Raw genomic sequence first — 7,375 nt, 5'->3', positions numbered from 1 at the left:
GTATATAGTAAAATTGTTGTTTATGGGCCCAAAACATATATGGTAAAACTGTTGGCCGGGTGACCTGCGCGCTCTATCACATGTGCTTATCCGCTCAATCAGCGCTCAATGAGGCTCGATCTGGCGAGATATAGAAAAGGTGGAAAGGGTCCAAATGGCTGTCCCTTCCTTTTTAGGGTGGGTCCTGCTGACTATCATAGGATTCCTTGTAAGAGTGGCCAGGGTCGAAGGAAAAACTTTCAACCCTTCTTAGTGTTCTCTCCAGAAGCAGGCATTTTTTGTGCCTTTAATTTCAGGCTTTTCCCAGCAGTCTCTGTTCTGCCTATGTAAATTAACAAAAGCAGTGCTTATTCCTCACTTGCTCTCATGTCCTTCCTGTCCACAAAGCTCTGCCTAAGTATGCTTTTTTTCTTTTTCAGGGAAATTCTAAATGGTTTCTCTTTCCAGTCTGTGGCAGTAGAATGCTGATTATGATGCCATGTTTTGTTGAATCACCAAGGTACAACTACAGAGGAATATATGAGTCTGGAGGACATGGAACTCTTAGCTAACACATCACAATATGTGATGCTTGCCAACCAAGCACTACATTCTGGTGCACTGATGATCAGAACATTCTGCTCCTAAAGGAAAGAAAAGACCGCTTGATTGAAAATAAAGTCTCTGTTTATATTAACGCTCTCTCTCTCCCTATATTTATTTATTTATTTATTTATTTATTTATTTATTTATTTAAAACTTATAATGCGCGACAGCTACCCGCAATGGGTTGCCCGGCGCAAGGGATAGACTAAAGCAGAAAAATGGACAACACAACAGCATTATTGACAGCTAGGACGGCAGGAAAACTATTAAAAAAGTAAAGTTTTCAGTTTTTTTCGGAAGCAAAGCATGTTAGTCTCAGTTTTCAGAGCAACAGGCAGAGCATTCCAGGATTTTGGGCCTAGATGGGAGAAGGATCTTCCCCCCATCTTCACAAGTTTGAATCTAGGAATGACAAAGTCACAGTTAGCCGAAGATCTTAGTGTACGGTTAGGCCTGTATGATTGAACAAGACTCTGAAGATACAATGGGGCCGAGCCCTGCTTAATTTTAAAAAGGTAGCTGTAGTAAAGAGACACTAAACATAGAGGGTTCAGGAACGTTTATTAAGTCCTTAAGTAAACAGGTGCTCCCAGCTTGACGGCTAAGTCTCACATCGCCAACATTCTAACGCTGCCTTCAGGAGGCAGCGCGGACCATACCAAAGGGGAGGGAGGCGAGGGGGAGAGCAGGGGAAATGGGACAACCCTGTGTCAAGTTACAACTCACCTTTCCCCCTAGGGAGACCTCCAAGATTGAAGAGGGCGAAGCCCAAAAGCAGGGGAGAGCGGGAGCTAACAGGGGAAGGGGAGGGAAAAAGGGATGGAATAAAGAGGGAAGGAGAGAAAGAGGGAAGAGGGTGAGGCTAGTGAGCGCAGGGGAGGGTCACCACAAAATGAGAGATAAACTGAAACATTGAGACACTAAGTCTGGCGCAGAGGACCCTATCCTAGTTTAAAGGATAGGACAACCTAAAAGGAAAGGAAGAGTGCCCCTACCCTAAGTGGCAGAACAACCCTTGAACAACTACCAGAGGAAGCTCACAAACGTTGACAGCTGCAAATGTCTTTAATAACAGGGCTAGCAGCCAGAAAAGCCAGCACGCTATCTGAAATAAAGTACGCTAAAAAGGTCGCGCGGCTGGGGAGGGAACATGCAGGGGAAGAAATGTAGAAGGGGAAAAGTGCCAAAGTGAACCCTTCTCCTTCCTAAGGAAGAGAATGAAGAACAGATATACTCACAAATAACAGTGAGGATATGTGGTTCTAGTACTACAAGAGTCGGTTCCAAAAGTGGCAAGGTAGTCCCGGATAAGAAAATAGGTAACATGTAGTCATAACATGCGTGTAGATCAAACAAAAACTTGTGGATTTCACCAATTCCCCACTAAGAAGTGGGTGTTACAGTAAACAGGGTTGGAGATGTTCAGTGAGGACCAATACAAAGATAAACCATTCCCAAAAATGGATGATCGATCTACCCAAAGGATGCAGTGTCACTGGTCATTTCAATCCATTTGACTCTCGTTCTCTATTGCCCAAATACTTGTTCCGTTTCTCCACCCAGGTGTGTTACAACAGCCACAGAATCCTTTTTCTTGGGGAATTTCCAGGACCTTGTTGCACTGCATCTACCCCTTCTCATACGACAGGTTACCTTCTCATCATCATGATCAGCATCAGGTCCAACATAACTCCCCTTGTTGTACATTGTACCCGTGCCACATGTAAATCCTGCTGTACATGCCTCATCGAAAACCTGTCTGTCATCTGATAACTTGAAACGAGTACTGTTGAAGAATGTGGTAGAGTCTTCCTTGTCTTTGTACCCAAATTCTCTCCTGACTTCTATACGTAACCTATTCATATCTAACGGAACTCTGCTAAGTGAACATCGAGCGTTGTGGTGCGCCTCCTCAATTTTCCTATCAGCCACTTTGCTATATATCCCGTCCAAGTACTCTCCTTGCTTGTTTTCCTTAGATTTAATTAGACTCAGACTGTTAACTCCTACAAGGTCAAAGTCATTAGCACATTTCACCCTTGTCCAAAGTCTTGACTCGGCCAGTGCCATAGAGCGCACGCTTTCTCATCTTTAGGGCGGGAGGATTCACACAGGTCCTTCTCTACCCTCGTGGTTAGAGTTTCCATATCAGTTCCCCTATAATCCAGTTTTCTTTTTTTCCACGACAACACCAACACTGGCCTTTTCTCCAAACTTGTTGCCTATTCTTTCTTCAACTTCTTTCCCCAAGGGTGTATTTTGGTTACTTTTGAATTCTCCAATTTCTGCTTCTCTTATCTTCTCACTTGATGTTCTCTCCTTTAACATCTCCAACTTTAAAAATTCCCTACTGTTGTCTTTTGTCATCCAACTCATTGGGTCTGTTTTTGTGGGATTTTGTGTTAATCCTAATTTCTTTTGTTCATCCCATCCTAGTATGGATAGCTCCTCTTCTGAAATATAAACTTTAGCCCATGTACTTCTCTTCATGTAATTTAATTTCATCAATCTGCCACCAGTCAAGATAATGTTTACCCCTGTATATGTTACCAAGGACGTGTCTGTTTCTTCCAAAGCATTCCCCAGTTTTACTGCCAATTTATTTCTCCATATACTTTTGCTTACTACTGTGTGAGGTGACCCAGAGTCAACGTTAATGTCAATTTCCACACCGCCCATATTGATCGTATACTCATGTGCCGTTCTCTTTTCTTGCGCTATTTTTTTGAAATCTCCATCTTCCTTGTATATTATGTTCCTATGTGTATAGCCATTCGTTAATTGCTCATAATGTTCATCTAACTCCTTTATGACATTCTCAAATACATTCCTGTCTTTTCCCTTACAGATTTCCTTTACTATATTATAGGTCCCTTTCCGTTCAACGGCTCCTAAACTACGTAGCAATATTTCTACCTTCTCCTCCGGTGTTAAAGGTTCTTTCTCCTCATCAAATATGGATATGTAATTGTTAAAATGTTCCTTCCACTCCTCCCCTTTTGCCATATTAACACCATCTTTTTTTTCGAATGGCTCAGGTGGCGGTAATTTATACATCATGTTTTTATCCATTTAAATATAGCAATAAATAACAGCTTAAATAGGTGTTTTACCTGTACAGTTATTTATTCCTGTTTTGTTTATTGCGCTTTGAACAGTTGTAGAAGATGTGCTCAGTTAAGTTATTCCTTCCTATAATATGAGATACAGTTCATATTCTTCTCAGATAGACCATTAAGTTTATTTTCTTCAAAATCTCATTAAGAGTGAGTGTTAATGCTTTTCACATGACCTGGTTGAATTTATTTCCGTCTTACAATTTCCTTCAATCCTTCTTCTATTATATTGTATATCCTTATTTTATTCCCAGGAGTACTTTTCTAATTCACTAGTATTCTCCCACCAACACCATTTGGCATGCGAATAATTAGCGGTACAGCTAGAACCAGTAATTACCAGGAATACTTGTGTCAAGATGCGTTTGCAGAGTTCAACAGTAAGGTGGCGCCACTACGTGGTTTGCGTCGCTCTCCCTGCGCGCAAAAACGCTGAGGAAAGTACTACGCTGGCAATGTGCCGCTGGAAACTGCCGGTTGGATAAATCTCACATACCTGAACTGGTCAGCTCTTGGTAAGCTAATGATTCCTAAAAATGGTTCAGCAGGATAGTTCCAAAGGCGGTCGACACTCGCTGATGCTGATTACCACAATGGTGTAGTCAAAAAAAAATCCTCTTTTTTTTTTTCAATATTCGAGTGACTACATCGCTTCCCATTTACTGCTCAATATTTTCTGTTGCAAAATTTTAATACACCTCACTGCCTCGTATTTTCCTTCGCTTTCCGTTCAGTTTAATTACGTCTTATTTCACTCTTCAATGGAGTATTATCATTAGGAACATGGGCTGATCGGCCACAGGGCGGCATCAGCTCTTGGATTTGCGCTGTAGAAATAAGGAGGATAACACTTCACAAGCTTAGAATGAAGCTCCAATCAATATCATACGCGGTTACAGAGATATTAACTTTGTTCTCTACTCCGCTCAAATCTCCTCCACCCAGCCACCAAGGCTATTTCACGAATTCACACAGATTTCAATAAAGGATACAGAGTCCTCTTTCATTTTCACACTACAAGGGCGGTAACTTCCTGTAGAAAGCTCTGCGCTTCCTCAGAGTCAGTCCGACTTCGTCTTCTCCCTCACGAGTGTCCACTGCCTCACACGCCCTGCAAACCAGTCCTCACATACGATGGAAGGGACAAAGCGGTATGCTTACAGAGTTCCCTCTCAATGACAGGAGCGGAACAATGCCTCAATTAGTCGTTTACTGCGCCGCGTTCACCTTGACAGCTCTTCAACCGAGCCCCTGCTCCCTGTCAGCAATCGATCGGGTTAAGGACACCCCGAATTCTGCTGCAGTCTCCAACGCAGGGCACACCACAGGGACACTAAATGGCAGATTCACCGACGCCAGTCACCTTCATTAGGAAAGTCTAGATTCCACTCCTCCACACGGCTCAAGCTCACCTTCACCCGACTTCCTTTCACGTACCGAAGGCGAGCACCTCTCGTCCCCAAAGGAGAACACTTCAATGACTTCAGTTTAATTCACCGACCTTCCCGCTTTTCCTGAAATCTTCCGTCATCAACAGCCCGAAAGGGTAAGTTATCAGTTCATTTACTTTTCTCCGTCCAAGCTTCAAACTGCTCCAGGGGGAAGACACCACGCTGACCCTGGCTCAGCTCCTTGTCCTACGTCGCCAAAAATGTAGTAAAGAGACACTACACATAGAGGGTTCAGGAACGTTTATTAAGTCCTTAAGTAAACAGGTGCTCCCAGCTTGACGGCTAAGTCTCACATCGCCAACATTCTAACGCTGCCTTCAGGAGGCAGCGCGGACCATACCAAAGGGGAGGGAGGTGAGGGGGAGAGCAGGGGAAATGGGACAACCCTGTGTCAAGTTACAACAGTAGCATAAGGATTTAAATTTGATGCGGCTCGAGACCTTGAGCCAATGTAGATCTCGAAGAGCCTGAGTGGCTGAAGATCTCCTCGGGATGTTACATAAAAGTCGGGCCGATGAGTTTTGCACTACCTGTAGTTTATTTATGGTCGCAACATCGGCACCAAGGTAAAGGACGTTACCATAGTCCAGGCGAGATGTTACTAACGCCTGGACAATGGTTCTCCTGGTGGCATGAGGTAACATCCAAAGAATTTTCTGGAGCCATCTCAAGGTGGTAAAACAGATGGCAGCCACCTTGGTAGCCTGTTGCCTCATAGAGAGCTTGTCATCTAGGAGGAATCCAAGGTTGCGGACCACAGAGACCGGTTGAGGAAGGGCACCCATAGCACAAGGCCAGTGTTGCGGGCCCCAAAGATCTTTGTGTTTCCCCAAGATGACGATCTCGGTCTTGTCAGCGTTTAGCTTCTATCTATCTATCTATCTATCTATCTATCTATCTATCTATCTATCTATCTATCTATCTATCCATCTATCTATCTATCTATCTATCTATCTGTCTGTCTGTCTGTCTGTCTGTCTGTCTGTCTGTCTGTCTGTCTGTCTGTCTGTCTGTCTGTCTGTCTGTCTATCTATCTATCTATCTATCTATCTATCTATCTATCTTTATATTTGGATACATGCATACACCTACACATAGATATGCCATTCATTTCTTTGGATTTGTTTCAACCTCTTGCCATTTATTTGAGAATCCCTACTTTTCAAGTGACTGTAAATGAAGTCATCTCTGGCACGTTTTGGCTGATGCAAGGTAACCAAAACACAAGACAACTTTTAATAAAAATCATTGGTTTCTTTGTTAACGTGCACTGTCAAACATGGGACTTTCACACGTCAGGTAAATATGATAACCAATACACAACAGAAGCAGATGCAGATTGATTATCAATGTCGTGATAGAACAGTTGTGATTTGAGTAGAAGAAGCGCCCCTGAATTGATACTTATTATATACAGCCTGTAAGATAGTCAAAAATGCATGCTAGGAGAGGAGATGCAAATATAAATGTATTAGAAAAATACATAAAGAGGAGTGATATGCTTTTATTCATGCAAGGCTAGAAAAAATCCCCATACTGTCGAAAGCATTCATACACCACCAAATGGAAATAAACAATTCTGACATTAAACGTAAAGGTGACGATGCATTTGTATCATCACCTTGAGAAGGATCATCTAGGAATTGAGCCCAAGCCTCAGCACTTAAAACCAGAAACACTCCACTAAAATAAGAGGCCTGTTGGTGCCAACAATTCTCAAAGTTAATGCTTGTTCCGGTTGAGCATTGAACCGAATGCAGGGCTCTTTTGAAAGTGACGTCTGTGAATCAACAGATACATCCACATGCCAATTATGTTATTGTTTTTAAGAGAATTCACTTTCTTGGAACGAGACTGCATGAACCCATCTTCAGGGCCTGGACAACTTCATGCAAAACGGCAACTCTCAACATTGCAGCCAAGACAATATAACAAGTTTTTCTGCCTGGTTTCGAACCGGGGACCTTTCGCGTGTGAGGCGAACGTGATAACCACTACACTACAGAAACAGATACCTACAGTTGATTCTTCTGTGATGAAACTGCTCAAAACAGGCTATTCCAAGGGCATCTGGTTTTAGATTTCTTTCATGCAACCTGCCCGACAGCCCTATCTGAACGCTTGTATATGCCTTGCAAGTTCAGCATTTTTGCAAAATGCATAAAGAGAAATGTTTCCTATTTGCTCAGGCAGGGCAAGGTTAAAAGCATGAGACTCTAGCAA

General features: G+C 42.8%; 1 non-coding gene across 1 annotated transcript; it reads right to left on the bottom strand.

Moving 5' to 3' along the window:
* Positions 1-7,088: 7,088 nt before the first annotated feature.
* TRNAV-CAC (transfer RNA valine (anticodon CAC)) lies at positions 7,089-7,161 on the bottom strand. The gene has a single exon. It is a non-coding gene; the product is annotated as a tRNA-Val (tRNA).
* Positions 7,162-7,375: the final 214 nt, after the last annotated feature.

Source organism: Lissotriton helveticus, chromosome 8 (genome assembly GCF_964261635.1).
Source record: "Lissotriton helveticus chromosome 8, aLisHel1.1, whole genome shotgun sequence".
Lineage (NCBI taxonomy): Eukaryota > Metazoa > Chordata > Amphibia > Caudata > Salamandridae > Lissotriton > Lissotriton helveticus.
This window is presented reverse-complemented; position numbering and strand designations above follow the sequence as displayed.